This window comes from Rana temporaria, chromosome 3, assembly GCF_905171775.1.
Source record: "Rana temporaria chromosome 3, aRanTem1.1, whole genome shotgun sequence".
NCBI classification, from domain to species: domain Eukaryota; kingdom Metazoa; phylum Chordata; class Amphibia; order Anura; family Ranidae; genus Rana; species Rana temporaria.
This window is the reverse complement of record NC_053491.1, coordinates 78,901,301-78,915,231: the sequence shown is the minus strand read 5'-3', so window position 1 is coordinate 78,915,231 and position 13,931 is coordinate 78,901,301. Positions and strand designations below refer to the sequence as shown.

Here is a 13,931-nt window from a genome sequence, read left to right as displayed (position 1 = left end):
TATGCCTACATACATTTGCTAGTAGGTGTCCCTCATTCCCATCTCAAAATGTTGGGAGGTGTGGATATAGGACAACTATAAGTTATTTATTGGGGCTGTTTCATCTATAGGTAATTTAACCCCCCTGGCGGTATTCCCGAGTCTGACTCGGGGTGGAATTTTTTGGCTACAATCGGTAACCCCGAGTCAGACTCGGGCTCGCCTCGCAGCATCCATAGGCAGGGTTTACTTACCTTGTCCCTGGATCCAGCGATGCCACCGCGCTGTGTGAGCGAGCGGGACCTCGCTCGATTCACACAGTGCCTCTGTGTGCCGCCGATCTCCGTTCCCTGCGACGTTACAACGCACGGGAGCGGAGAACGGCGCCAAATTCAAAAACGTAAACAAACACATTACATACAGTATACTGTAATCTTATAGATTACAGTACTGTATGTAAAAAATACACACCCCCTTGTCCCTAGTGGTCTGCCCAGTGCCCTACATGTTCTTTTATAAATTAAAAACTGTTCTTTCTGCCTGCAAACTGTAGATTATTTACTAAAGAAGTAAAACATGTTTACATTGCTTGGTGGTTACGATAAAGCAGTGTTAGCTGCTATCATCCAACCAATGGCAAGTAAAAATGCAGAGGAAGATTTACTAAAACTGGAGCACTCAGAATCTCGTGCAGCAGTGTGTGGTAGCCAATCAGCTTCTAACCTCAGCTTGTTCAATTAAACTTTAACAATAAAAACTGGAAGCTGCGCTGCACCAGATTTTGCACTCTCCATTTTGAGTAAATCCTTCCCAGTTTATTTATTTTTATTTATCTGGGCAGCACCATGGCTACGTTGTTAGCACTTCCGCATAGTAGTAACATACCTCCAAAATTTGTGAGATGGAAACGAGGGACACCTATTAGCAAAAATGATGTAGGCATAGGACCCACTCCCAGCCATGCCCCCTTAAAGGAGAATTATACAAAAAAAAAACATTAGTTTAATCCCACAAGTTTTTTTTACAGCTACTATTCTTTTATATTGGCTTTTGACATGTACAAATGCAGCAATTTGGAAATGGGATGAAAGGTTTAGCACTGGAAAACATGATTTGAAAGATAAATAGTGCATTTTATATACAACTATATAAATCAGTCCAAAATGGGGGACAAATGAGGAGGAAAGATGGATTTTATTCCAGAACAGGGACAGTCCCTCGAAATCAGGGACAGTTGGGAGCTATGTAGTACTAGAGTCATCAGTTCAAATCCCAACCTAGACACTACCTGCCTGGAGTTTGCATGTTGTCCCTGTCCCTGTATGGTTTTCCTCAGGGTACTCCCTTCCTTCCTTCCTCTCAAAAGACACGCTGGTAGGATAATTGGCTCCTATCTAAATTTGTCCCAGTATGTGTATGTAAGGTAGGAACATTGGGCTAGATTCAGGTAGCAGTTACGGCGGCGTATCTCCAGATACACTGCCGTAATTTCAAATCTGCACCGGCGTATCTTTACGCCGATTCTCTAAGGCAGATACGTCGAAAAAATAGGCTTCCTCCGCCGACGTAACTTGAATGCGGCGGCGTATAATTGTGTGCATTTTTACGCTGGCCACTAGGGGCGCTTCCGTTGTTTTCGGCGTAGAATATGCAAATTACCTAGATACGCTGATTCACAAATGTACGTAGGCCCGGTGCAATTTTTTTACGCCGTTTACGTTAGGCTTTTTCGGCGTAAGGTTACTCCTGCTATTAGGAGGCACAGCCAATGTTAAGTATGGACGTCGTTCCCGCTTCGAAATTTGATTTTTTTACATCGTTTGCGTAAGTCGTTCGCAAATAGGGCTGGACGTAATTTACGTTCACGTCGAAACCAATACGTCGTTGCGGCGTACTTGGGAGCAATGCACACTGGGATATGTACACGGACGGCGCATGCGCCGTTCGTACAAAACGTCAATCACGTCAGGTCATCATAGATTTATATAAAACACGCCCCCCCTTCCACATTTGAATTATGCGCACTTACGCCGGCCCCATTTACGCTACCCTGCCGCAACTTACGGAGCAAGTGCTTTGTGAATACTGCACTTGCTCCTGTAAGTTGTGGCGGCGTAGCGTAAATACGATACGCTGCGCCGCCGTAACTATGCGCGCCCCTACCTGAATCTAGCCCACTATATTTTAAGTTCCACGAGAGCAGGGACTGATACATGTATCTGCGCTGTAAAGCACTGAGTAAATTGATGGCATTATATAAGTACCTGTAATAAATAATTAATTCATTTCCCACATGATTGGATTCTTAAAGAGCAACTTCATGTTTGTTGAGAAGAAAACATTCCCCTTTGGGTAATCTATGTGCACTGCCAGGATTTTAACACTTTGTTGTAGATTTCTACCTTTTGTAATTCTGAAGAAATATCTGTTTGTTTGTCTGTGTCCATGTGCGTAGAGAATCTGTATGTGCGTGGTTTTATAATTATTAAAAGTTGCTGCAACTGCAGAACTCTAATGAGGAAAGTGGCAGGGTCTGCTTCCCTTTAGATGTGATGCCATTTGGAAATATCTCACCAAAACATTTTTTGTTGCAGGAGATGCTCAAAATCTGACTTGTATCTTAGTGCAAACTTCAGGTAAAATCAGTGAGCGAATCGCACAAGCAGGACATTACATTTCTGGGGGGTGTTCTGTAAACCATTTGTGTACAGAATGCCTCCAGGTAGCCATATTGCACTGCATTTTACAGAGAAATACAGCACTATAGATTGAAAAGGAAAAGTAATTTTTAACAACATTCAACAACACTATGACTTGTGTCGCAATTATATACGCTATATATATTTTTTATTTGCTTATTTTTTTCCCTCAAATGTGGAGTTACCCTTTAAGCCCAACCTCAGCTTTTGTTTGTTCTCCCCGCCTTAAAAATGTCTTTGTACATAACTTAAATCCAGATTACTTCTTCCGCTGCCAGTTCTCCTCTCTCCGTTGTCTTCTTCATCTGCTCTTTCTCGCGGTAATGCTGGGTCTGCCATGCAGGGCCAGATTAATGTAGGGGCTATTGGAGCGCCAGCTCCAGGCCCCTACATTAATTTAGGCCCAGCAGTGTTGAACTGACCATTCTGGCACTGCCATTCGAACACCACTCACTGCCAAACAACCGCCCCCGCCCAAAAGCATTTTGAAAAAAAAAATGAAAAATTGCAAAAAAATAAATAATAAATAGTTAAAATAATAAAACTGCTCTACTAACTACATCCATCACCCTACTGACACCATCCACTGCCGCCCCCCCCCCCCAAAAAAAAAAAGAATTGTGAAAAAAAAAAAGTTACATTGTAAAAACAAAGTAAAAATATCAAATTAATAAAAAAAAAATTGCAACCAAAAAAGATAAAAATTTAAAAAAGTATATAAAAATAAAATTCACACAGGTTCTCTTGGGCATACAGTGTGAATAACCGGTTTGGTTAAAACACTTAATTTGTTTTAATAAAAATTGTTTTTGCATTTAATTTTATTTATTAACCATAAAACAACAGCCGTCCGAAATCTTCAGTACCAGGCCCATGATACTCTTAATCCGGCCCTGCTGCTGTGTGCCATTACAACAGGGCGTGGCCATCCTGTGACGTCATCCGGAGGCCCCAGACGGCATCCGAGAGGAGAACTGATGGATTAAGAAGTCATCAGTAGAGGGGGAAGAAACCTGTTTACTGTTTTTATTTTTGACACTTTTTTGGGGTGAATGTTTAGTGGTACAATGTACCCCATACTCATTCACATAGGGTGAGGAGCCAGGATCTTGGGGCTCCCTTGTTAAAGGGGGCTTCCAGATTCAGATAAGCCCCCTGCCCGCAGACCCTGCAAACCACCGATCAGGGTTGTCGGGAGGAGGCCCTTGTCCTCATCCACATGGGGACAAGGTGCTTTGGGCTGAGGGGCACAGGGCCCCCCTGCCCCAAAGCACCCACCTCCTGATGTTGAGGGCATGTGGCCTGATATCTCGCTCCCCCATCCCCTTTTCTGACCTGCTGGGCTGCATGCTCGGATAAGGGTCTGGTATATATTTTTAGGGGAACCCCATGCCGTTTTTTTGGTGTGTGGGTTCCCCTTAATTTTTTTTTTGTTTATTTGGCGTGGGGTTTGCCTTTAAGATCCTCAGAGCATAAGTCGTATACCAAAGTCAGATCAGTTAAGACGATGATCCGACTTTGATCCGACTTCAATGATATTCAATGGGCTGAAGTAGGATCAAAGTCGGACCAAAGTAGTGCGGGAACCTTTTTCAAAGTGATCATTGATATATACAGTATACGTCATGCGACATGAGCTCCCAATGTCGGAGCGTTTGTCGTAACAGTGTGAACCCAGCCTCAAAGTTGAACCGACTTATGTCGGACCAGTTAAGAGAGCTCTCATAGGGAATCATTGATTTACACACATCATGAGACATGTTTCCAAAGTCACCTGGGAAAGAAAAAATCCTCCTTTGCACTGCGGCTTCCCCATACACTGCCAGGGTTAAAAGCTAATTTAGTTTCAGGCTGCATTTACACCTGAGCATTTTTTTAATACGCGATTTTGGCAAGTTTTTATGCATGACCTGTCGTTTGTATACAGTGTTTTTGAGCTTTGCCGTTTTTTTATTAGCCAAAAGAGAAAACTATTATCTGGTGCATCATTTGTTGCTAGGTATTTCCGCTTTTTTAGCATTTTTTTCCCATTAGGGTAAGGGGTTAAAGTTAAGGTTAGGTTAGGGATAGGATTAGGAGTTTGGATTAGGGTTGGGGTTAGGATTATTTATTTATTTTTGTTAGGGTTAGGGTTTTAATACTACTACTACTACTACTACTACTACTACTTACTACTAATAATAATAATAATAATAATACATGTAAAATAAATACACCAATAAATAATAATAATCATAAATAAAAAATAAACAAATTCAATAAATGAATACTAAGTAATAATAAATAAATAATTAACCCCTACCCCTAACCCTTAAAAAAATAAAAAAATAATAATACATAACTAAACACCCTAACCCTAACACAAAATGAATAAATACATTATTATTATATTATTGTTTTTTTGTTTAGGTTTGGGTGTTTATTTATTATTATTAGGGGTTAACTATTATTTATTTATGTATTACATATTATTAATACATTTTATTTATTTATGATGATTTTTAGTTATTTATGTATTTATATTCCATTTATTTGTTCATATATTATTACTATTTTTTATTTTATCTTTTTCATTTAGGCAGAAAATGGCATGTTTTCATTCATTTATATGAAAATAAAAACATGCCAAAAATGCTCAAATCTGCCAGAACTTTTTTAACTTCAGGCATTTGGCTTTGTGGGATTTGTAGTGGAGATGTGAACCATTTCCATAGAGAATAATTGATTTTATTTTTTTGTAGTTTGAAGCTTGAAGCTCCAAAACGCTGAGGTGCGAATGGGGCCTTAGGGTACCAGAAAAATCAGTTTTACTGATTCCCTGCTCCCCAGCAGCCGACACTCTCTGCTACTCCTCTACGCTCTGGCGATAGGCAGTCCCTTGGTATGTCCAATGCATTGTGCTTGATGAAGTCAAAGAACCTGCGACCACTGGAGCATAGGGGAGAAGAGGCTGCAGGCGCCAATCTAGAAGTTCATGCGTGAGCCGAGGATCAGGTATCTAAAACTGCTTTTCTGGTACCCTGGACCCAATCAAGCACTTTATTTTACCCTTGCAGCATGGAGAGCAGCCAAACTGCAAGAGGGTTTCTGTTTCTAAAGCAAATGTTTTGCTATCTTGCCCTACACAAAAAGTAAAGTCTATAAAATCCTACATTTCTATCTCCTTGCTGGGATTGAGATTTTTAAATTCTTGCTTTCTAGCTCTAAAACTCAAACCTCCAACCTGATTTGTTTTTATTCCTGATGGCAAATCTTCTGTTGATCTGCCTGGAGGCATAAAAATATTTGTCTGTTGGAGTTAACGCTTTGGCTTCTACTCTCTCTGTAAAGCAATACGTAGTTATTGAAATTGGTTCAGCGTTTTTTTCCTGTCAGCCAACTTATTTATGTCATAAGCAATAATTCAATAAATAATTTTAATGAACTAATATTAATAACATGGGGACAGAACAATTCTGATTCAGGCAGGACATAAATCTCTTTCAGTGCGTGCATCCTAAGCTTAGCTCAGCCCCAGTAAATCCACTTTTTATTAATATTCCCTCCACCTCTTCCAGTTAACCTACTCAGAGATAAACTGATATACTGTGTGTACTGGAGAGCCAGGTGCTCTCACCACGCAGTGGGGTCAAACAGATTCAGGCAATTTCGTAAGAGATGCTTTGTAGCTTTGAACCACAAGAGTCTTGCAACTAAATATCGTCTAACCATGTGATGTCCAGAATATCTATAGTAAAAAAAAATGTTTTTTTATATATTTATATAAAAGGAGCATACACATGGAATGTAAACATATACATGAAGATTGCAAAAATAACACAATGATCAGGAAAAATTCCATGGTTTAGTACACTGGTGTTCCACCTTTTGAAGAGCGAGGGCCACTTAAGTGATTTGGTAAGCCAAGAAATTGTGGGCACAGCCCAATCTGCTCTGTGTACCCTCCGATCCACACAGATAAAGAGGAATGGATCCCTTCTGTTTTGATTTTTTTTGCTAACGGCCACAACTCCCTTCACATCCGCAGCCCCATAGAGGTGAATGGAGGGTCCAATTGGGTCTGCCTGTCTGTTTTTTTTTCCATCCTGATCGGACCCTCCATTTACCGCAGCAAAGTGCACCTGAGGCCTCGTACACACGACCGAGAAACTCGACGGGCAAAACACATCGTTTTCCTCGTCGAGTTTCTTGTTAGGCTGTCGAGAAACTCGACAAGCCAATTTTCTCCATTCCCGTCAAGGAAATAGAGAACATACTCTCTTTTTGGCTTGTCGAGTTTCTCGACAGTTTCCTCGACGAAAATGTACACACGACTGGTTTACACGGCAAAAAAATATCTCCCAGCAAGTTTCTTGCTGGTTTTTGCCGAGAAACTCGGTCGTGTCTACGAGGCCTGAGACTTTTCTGTGGGTTAGCTGCGCTTTGCCATAGACTTCTATTATATCTTGCAGTTGTGGTCCACTTTCTGAAAGCGCGCCAAACCTGAAGGATATAGAAGTCTATGGCTCAATGCAGGTAACTGTGTGAAAGCTGCCTAATAAGCATTGCAGAACTCTGATATTATGCTCTTTGCTAAACTGTAATTTTTTGCAAAACAGACGATTAATCCATTACTTTCTGATCTGCAGGAATCGCTTTTTTCTTCAGGCGTCGCCGGGTGTAGAAATGTTGCTATCCCAGGAGGAGTGCATTTGGTAGCACTCCGCCTGGGACAGGCGGCGGCACTGTAGAGGAAGCATCTGCTTATGCGGCTCTACTCCCTTCCGCCTTCTTTAACGCCAGCTCCATCCACAAGAGTGACCATGTGAGATGACGGGTCGGCAACCTGCGATCTGGGCTTGCCACCAGTTGGGTAAAGTTGCCAAGCAGCAGCCATGGAAACATTCTGAAAGTAAACTTAGATATACTATACTATAGGATATGTAATATTTGTTGTGTGATCTCCCAACATGGAAGACAACAGGTTACAGATGTGAGACCAGTAGGAAATAGAGGGAAATCACATCCCAGTGTATGCATTTTATTTATTTAAAAAAAGAAATAACTAAGTAGAAGAGGGGCAGGGTAGTGTGAGTAGAAGGTAGATCTAAAAATATTTTAGTAGTATATCAACACAGTAAATCTTTTCTACAAGGAAACAAGAGCAATGTCAAAACCTTATGGACAATAACAAGTGCCACAAATCATTTTCACACAGTTCAATACCAGGATGAATCCTCAACCTACAGATTTATTACTCTGACCTTAACATATAAAACCTTCTACCTCAGTCCAGAAATCAATATCTGGTTATCAGGTCACTACACAGATAAGGCTTGTAAAAAAATAATATAAGGTCACAGTATATGGCAGCAAATTTACTTACCTGGAAAAGAATAAAAACCACAAACCATGGGAAAAGTGGTTATACTGAAGCGGGTCATGTCCTCCTCTATTTGTAACCGCATACAGAGACCACTGGAATTATAATTGTCTATTCCTGTGTGATGCCATGCTTTTTTTTTCGAAGCCATTTCTTTCTATTTCTAGGCCGCTGACCATCCCAAGTTTTACCTTGGGCTGATCTTATAAACTACTTGTATTCTGCTCCTTCAAAGAACTACATGCAACAAATATCTATAATACTTCTTAAACACCAGCTGATTATAAGTTGCCACGATTAGAGTGGCAACTGTTTAATAAAATGTATTTGTAGGAAACACTACCTGGTCCTTGCAAATATTTTGGACTAAACTTTTCTGTCAAATAAAGAATTTATAAAAAAAAATAGCAGGAAGCCATTTATAAAACATCTATGCATTTGTATACCTGGGCTAAACAACAACTCAATACGGCCATCTTAGCGTAATGCCTTGTACATGCGATCAGAATTTCCGATAGAAAAACTCAGACGGAATCTTTTCATCGGATATTCCAACCGTGCGTGTGCCCCAGCGGACTTTTTTCCGTTGGAATTTAGAAAGAGAACATGTTCTCTTTTTTTTCCGACGGAAATTCCGTTCGTCTGTAGACAACTCCGACGGAGAAAAAAAACATGCATGCTCAGAATCAAGTCGACGCATGCTTGGAAGCATTGAACTTCATTTTTTTCGGCTCGTCGTAGTGTTGTACGTCACCGCGTTCTTGACGGTTGGAATTTGGTGTGACAGCGTGTATGCAAGACAGCTTGAACAGAAATCCGTCGGAAAAATCCATCTGAGTTTATCCCGACGAAAATTCTGATTGTGCAAGCTCAGTCTATTCTCTTAAAGCTCAACTTCACAAAAATTACCGTTTGTAGTTTCAGAAAGACTGGGAAAGGGTTCGAAACCCCGTTAGTTTTTTTAGCTGCCTGTGTTATCTGCTTCATCATTGGCACATTATGTTAGGAGTTGTCTTCCTAATGGGGGCATGGGCAGTAATACAAATCTGCTTATATAGAATGAGGAACCTGCACCAGTTTTTTTGCTGCCAGTGTCAAATTGTAGAAATCTCCTATCACAGCTGGGCATCATATGATGGCTAGAGGTGAGGGTACAATCTGACACATATAGATCTTTTATTTGTAAGTTCTTTTCTATGTACATGTATGCACAGATCACCTAGGTATGCATGCTTAAATCTGAAGGAGGCAAGAGCAATAGGGAGGACATTTCTGATTTTGGCTTATCTTATGGCGAAACAAAATCAAAGGACCATGAAAATAAAAAACAACCAACTGAGCTACATCAAGGACAGCATGTCTGAAAAAGTCACTGCTTGCCCAAAAACATGTGATCATTTTATGATCCCATCATTATTATCTGGATTAGTATGTTATAGTATATATAAGTATATATCTAGCAAAAATTTTATAGCAAGCACTCAGAAATGCTTTCACATACTGTAACCACAAACCTCTGCCAATCTGACCTGTTCCCAGAGTCCTGAAAAAACTTGGTTCTTTTGGGTATAGGGCCAATGTGTTCACATCCCCTTTCTCCCACAATTCAGTGCTGATCTGTAAATGCCAAGCCTGAGTCACATGGGGGGTGATGGTAATGTCAACTTTTCTACTTGCACAGGATTTTCATGGGCCTTCAGTGGTACTTTTGGATAACAGAAAAGGGGATTTTCGGTGAAAGCAACTTTAGTCTTACTCTAAAGCACTTACATGTTTTTCCCTAATATTTCTTAACCACTTAAGCCCCGGACCAATATGCAGCTAAATGCCCAGAGGTGTTTTTACAATTTGGCACTGCGCTGCTTTAACTGGTAATTGCGCGGTCATGCAATGTTGTACCGAAACAAAATTTTCATCCTTTTCTTCCCACAAATAGAGCTTTCTTTTGATGGTATTTGATTGCTATAAACAAAAATAGAGTGACAATTTTGAAAAAAATGCAATATTTTTTACTTTTTGCTATAATAAATATCCCCCAAAAATATATAACACATTTTTTTTTCCTCAGTTTAGGCCGATACATATTCTTCTACATATGTTTGGTAAAAAAAAATCGCAATAAGCGTTTATCGGTTGGTTTGCGCAAAATTTATAGCGTTTACAAAATAGGGGATAGTTTTATTGCATTTTTATTAAATCATTTTTTTTTTACTACTAATGGTGGCGATCAGCGATTTTTTTTGTGACTGCGATATTATGGGGGACACTTTGCACAATTTTGACACATTTTTGGGACCATTGTCATTTTCACAGCAAAAAATGCATTTAAAATGCATTCTTTATTGTGGAAATGACAGTTGCAGTTTGGGAGTTAACCACAGGGGGCGCTGAAGGGGTTATGTTTCACCTAGTGTGTGTTTACAACTGTAGGGGGGTGTGGCTGTAGGAGTGACGTCATCGATTGTGTCTCCCTATAAAGGGGATGACACGATCGATGCAACCGCCACAGTGAAGCACGGGGAAGCCACGTTAAGTGGTTAAAGGGGTTGTAAACCTTCCTGTTTTTTCACCTTGATGCATCTTATGCATTAAGGTGAAAAAACATCCGAAACTTACAGGCCCCCCAGTTTGCTTACCTGAGCCCTCGAAAGTCCTGTGTCGGGAACACGCTGGCTTCTCGGCTCTTCCCGACCCGGACTTCTCGGCTCTTCTTTGGATAGATTGATATCAGCGCAGACATTGGCTCGCGCTGCTGTCAAACCTAAAGTCAATACTTTGTAGAGCCACCTTTTGCGGCTATCACAGCTCCAAGTCGCTTTGGATAAATCTCTATGAGCTTGCCACATCTTACCACTGTGTTTTAAGCCCATTCCTCCTTGCAACACTGCTCCAACTCCTTCAAGTTGGATGGTTTGCGCTTGTGAACAGCAATCTTTAAGTCTGACCACAGATTTTCTATTGGATTGAGGTCTGGGCTTTGACTAGGCCATTCCAACACATTTACATGTTTCCCCTTAAACCATTTAAGTGTTGCTTTAGCAGTGTGTTTTGGGGTCATTGTCCTGCTGGAAGGTGAACCCATTGCGATTGGCTGCCACAGTGGTTACATGTTCGGGAGCTGACAGGATCATTATCAGAGAATGAAAGCGGTCTTTGGCAGCTCAGTCACTGTGCTGGGAGCACACAGTGAGCGTGCTCTGAGCACAGAAAGCTTTGCTGTCCATGGATGCATACGTTCAGTGTGTGGGCCTCTTTGCCAATGCACATATGCGTTACATTGGAAGCGCTTAAACCATAGTTGCAAAATAAAACAGTGGGTCCACTTGGAAAGTATCAGGCCTCGTACACACCACTCGAGTTTCTCGGCAAAAACCAGCAAGAAACTTGCTGGGAGAAAAATTTTTTCCAAGGAAACCGGTCGTGTGTACATTTTCTTTGAGGAAACTGTTGAGAAACTCGACGAGCCAAAAAGAGAGCAAGTTCTCTATTTCCTCTACGGGAATGGAGAAACTTGCCTTGTCGAGTTCCTCGACAGCCTAACAAGATACTCGACGAGGAAAACGATGTGTTTCGCCCGTCGAGTTCATCGGTCGTGTGTACGAGGCTTCAGTGACAATAAACATTTTACACCAGAGTGATGTCCATCTAAAAATGGTCAGTAATGGTCCAATAATGACAAGTAAAGCATGAAATGAGGAGAATTATTTGTGTTTTTTATGGCCAAAGGTACAAGGCTCGGCTGCAATAAATAAACTGGCACCATCTCACATAATGTTTTTTTACTCTTTTTAATAACATTGTTAATTTATGTTTTTCCTTATAAAGCTATTAGAGGATAATAAAAGAAGAGATAAAAAAAAAGACATGTAGAGGAAAGAAATGCTGCTGTGATACATCCTGGTCCTATGGGCCCTGCTGCACTCTTCACACACCCATGTAATTACTGTACATCTTAGGTGATAATAAAGTAGCATCCTCAACAAAGATTTGATCAGCCATTCTCAACCAAAGTTCTGTAGAACTCCTATGGATTCTTCAGAGGTTGCAAGGGGTACCTTGAGCTGTGGCTGATTGGCCCCCTATTTCATGGTGCATGCATAGTTCCAGGGCCAATTGGTAAAGGCAGCAGCATGACACCAATTATCTTTTCAGCTAAGGTGACATTCTGACCACCATTGTAAGGGCTGCATTCTTCCTACTTACCACCAACTAAAAGTGCATGTTTCTAATAACTCAAGGAGAACTGGCTAAGTAAGGGTCCCCTGAGACCTGAAAATTATATTGGGGGTTCCATAAGGGTAAGAAGGCTGAATTTCAAAGCCGGCGGCTGGTATGCTGGATGCCATTGTACAATAATTATATCTGCTAATATGTGGGGTTATAGTGTTATGATTTCTTTAACCACTACCTGACGGCCGTACGACTTTATACGGCCGCAGGGTGGTTCTAATTCTCTAACTGGCCGTGTTTTTACGGCCTGCACGCGTCAGCAGTGCGGGCGCGTCCGGCGGCGGCGCGCGGGTGCTCGCCGCATCGCTGAGATGCCGATGCGAGTGCCTGGCGGCCGTGATGTCCGCCAGGCACTCGGGATCGGCGGCTACAGGGACAAGACGTGGAGCTCTGTGTGTAAACACAGAGATCCATGTCCTGTCAGGGGAGAGAGGAGACCGATCTGTGTCCCTTTTACATAGGGACATAGATCGGTCACCTCCCCCAGTCACCCCCTCCACACACAGTTAGAACACAATTCAGGGTACACATTTAACCCCTTCCTCACCCCCTAGTGTTAACCCCTTCAATGCCAGTCACATTTATACAGTAATTAGTGCATATTTATAGCACTGATCGCTGTATAAATGTGAATGGCGCCAAAAATGTGTCAAAAGTGTCCGATGTGTGTGCCATAATGTCGCAGCCACGAAAAAAATGCTGATCGCCGCCATTAGTAGTAAAAAAAAATAATAAAAAATAATAATAATTCTGTCCCCTATTTTGTAAGCACAATAACTTTTGCGCAAACCAGACGCTTCTTGCGATTTATTTTATTTTATTTTTTTTACCAAAAATATGTAGAAGAATACGTATCGCCTAGACCAGTGTTTCTCAACTCCAGTCCTCGGGGCGCACCAACAGGTCTTGTTTTCAGGCTTTCCATTATTGTGCACAGGTGATTTTATCAGTTTCACTGCCTTAGTAATTACCACAGCAGTTTGATCTGAGGGAAATCCTGAAAACATGACCTGTTGGTGCGCCCCGAGGACTGGAGTTGAGAAACACTGGCCTAGACTGAGAATTTTTTTTTTTTTTTTTTTTTAAATTGGGCTATTTATTACAGCAACAAGTAAAAAATATTTTTTTTTATTTTCCAAAATTGTCGCTCTATTTTTGTTTATAGCGAAAAAAATAAAAACCGCAGAGGCGATCAAATACCACCAAAAGAAAGCTCTATTTGTGGGGAAAAAAGGACGTCAATTTTGTTTGGGAGCCACGTCGCACGACCGCGCAATTGTCAGTTAAAGTGGCGCAGTGCCACAAGCTGAAATTTCACCTGGTCAGGAAGGGGTATATGTGCCCAGTAGGGAAGTGGTTAAAGCTCCTAAAACCTTCATAATTTCAGGCTGTGCTTCTAATTTCAGTTTTTTTAGATATGTCCAAAGTTTGGATCCCCTTACCTGCCCATTGTTCTAACAGAATAACTGGACATTCTAACACAAACAAACATTTACTTCACTATGCAAAAAAGGTGTTAGACGTTGCTTGGAAAACGCACTACTTCAGCACGATTTCAGCCGCAGATCAGTGCGATTTGCACCACTAGTTTCATCCCAGCTTGTGACTTCATTTAACAGATGTCTACGCAAGTCGAAATGAAAGCGGCAAAAAGTAGTACA

At 41.1% G+C, this 13,931-nt stretch overlaps 1 protein-coding gene across 5 annotated transcripts in view; it reads right to left on the bottom strand.

The window, feature by feature from the left end:
- TJP1 (tight junction protein 1) overlaps nucleotides 1–13,931 on the bottom strand; it is a 539,980-nt gene that overhangs the window by 337,893 nt on the left and 188,156 nt on the right. The gene's annotated exons all lie outside the window — the stretch shown is intronic.